This window comes from Protomyctophum bolini (genome assembly GCF_963924005.1).
Source record: "Protomyctophum bolini genome assembly, chromosome: 3".
Lineage (NCBI taxonomy): Eukaryota > Metazoa > Chordata > Actinopteri > Myctophiformes > Myctophidae > Protomyctophum > Protomyctophum bolini.
The window spans coordinates 9,528,221-9,530,720 of NC_137864.1; positions in this window are offsets into that span (position 1 = coordinate 9,528,221).

The window sequence follows — 2,500 nt, forward strand, 5'->3', positions numbered from 1 at the left end:
TTATGTAAGCCAGAGGACATTTTCCTCACAACAGAACGATAGGATTCGGGTCAAACATTGGTGAAGTTGCACTTTAAGACTCTCGCCTGCGGAACTGCATGTAACCCTGCTGGCCTAGGATCAAATCTCACCCCAACCATCTCTCCAGTGTTTCCCCTGCTCTGTCTCGATCTCAGCTTCCCTTACTGTTCGAAAAAGAAGAAAAAAACGTCTGCTCTATATTCAAAAGAATTACCTTTAAAACTTTTTCCTGAAAATGATTTGACCTAAAGCAACATAAACCGTCTCACTTTACACTGTAAACCACTTACTTGTGCAGGTTCTATTATTTGTCCTCTGTCACCTAGCTGGGGCTAATCCTCTCTCCCCTGTCCTGTCATCTTCTCATGTTTTTGCTTGACTGCTTTGCTCACCTTTCTTCTCCTTATTCCATGGATGAACTTTTCAACCCTTCAACTCTGGCCTTGTCCTGGGGGACCGGGGTGGTCCGGGATGGATTCATCTCTCTCTCTCCGTCTCTCTCTCCCTGTGACCTTTTAAGACTGTCGTCTCACATACAGGCACACGCCCAAACCATCATGTCACCTCTTGCCTGGCTGCAAGTCCCGCGGTCATGTTGGATATACCTAGACTCTTGGTCCCGTCCTCATGAGTGACAGACACAGACAGACAGACAGACAGACAAAGATGCACGCTCTGTCATGAGCAAGTTTGCATAAAGAGGTAAAAGATGTTTCAGATGAGTTCAACCATCTGCTGCTCTTCACTGTCTGTAATGTGGTAGAAATGTCAAACACGGAAGACGGAACCAAATGAACAAATTCATTACTAACTAGAACAAGTGCTCCTCGAAGCATAGGTCTCTTCCAGGTCAGGTAGGTTATTGCGGACCAGCAATGTTCAGAATACGCTTGATTTGAGGCATTCTGTTCAAAACGGACCACTCCTGCAAACTTAGAAAACCAACCAGGATGGAATATGAAAAATCACACCTGTGTGAATTTAACAACAAAAAACAATATAGCAGTTTATAAGAATCGTGTTCCCCTATTGGCCGAGGTTTTCCTCTGACATGCATATGCCGATTTGCTCAGTGACAGACAACACAAACATTAAACTCTGTTCATTGTTAATGGCATTTAATGTTTGTGTTGGAGACAAAACAAACATTAAACTCTGTCCATTGTCAATGGCGTTTTTAATGTTTGTCTAGAGACAAGACAAACACTAAACCTGTGTATAGGAGGGGGCCCTCAAAAATCACACTTGTGTGAAGTGAGGGGCGTTCTTGTAGGCCTAGTCATACATCATCATACATCATCATGCATCACATTCCGTCCTCAGCCAATCAAATCATTTCAAATGTGGTACCCAGTACCCACACAGACACACAAAGCTGGGCATAGGAGGGGCTAGCGAAGCTCAAACATCTGACAGATATGTTTCATTTAATGAGTATAGTGATACTGTGTGCAGATTTGCATGATATTTAGACAAAATGTAAGAGTAATATCAAAAGTCACACTTGCGTGAAGTGAGAGGCGCTCTTATCATCACATCAGCATACATCACATGCCGTGCTCAGCCAATCAAATCATTTCCGTGGTACACATGTGAGACCAACAAAGCTGGGCATAGGAGGGGCTAGGCCCCTCAAAAATGTGTTTAGCAAAACTCTGCCTACGGGTGGCACTATCACAGGCCCATGTGAGAAATGTGCGTGTGCGTGCACAGTTTCACATCGATTGGGCCAACGGTGCCGGACATTAGCTCTCCAGACGGGCGGAAAGGAGACACAGACGGAGGGACGGACAGACAGGGTGCAAAACATAGTCTCTGCCATTTTTTCCGCCCTGGCAGAGACAATTATAGAACATGCATTCTCAGCCATTAATTGAATGAATTCCAAAATAAGATATCCAGATATGGCACAAAATGAAAACAAATTATGGTAGGCCTACATTTCACCCCAATACTTCAGCGCAGAATGGCAGATTACAGCCTATCAGTTATACTCACCCTGTAATGCCCTGGATTCATGTTTTTATCACATGCCTCCACGGTGAAGATCCCCAAACCTGAGAAAATAATGAATTTTGTCAATATTTCACAACAGCAAATCTGCATAAAAGCTCTCACAGTATAATGCAAATGTCATATGCAGTAACCATATGCTCAGTATTTCCACATTTTCGGGATAAATAACAAATGCACAAATCAGGACCGTGCTTAGAGTGTTTGAATTGGGTTGTGTATTTTTGCAGTGTTTATGGATTATTCAATCACATTGGAGGCATGCGAGAAAAACAAAAACATCTTCACAAATTCAAGGCATTACAGTGTAAGTAATTGATTGGGGAAAACCCAAGTATTCCTTTAAGAAGGAAGTACAATGTAATCATACTGTACAGTACTGTTCCTAATGGCATTATAGTAAGCCTACTTACACTAGTAATTGTTTATAATGTTTGGTCCGATACTAATCTATAATCAACCAGAT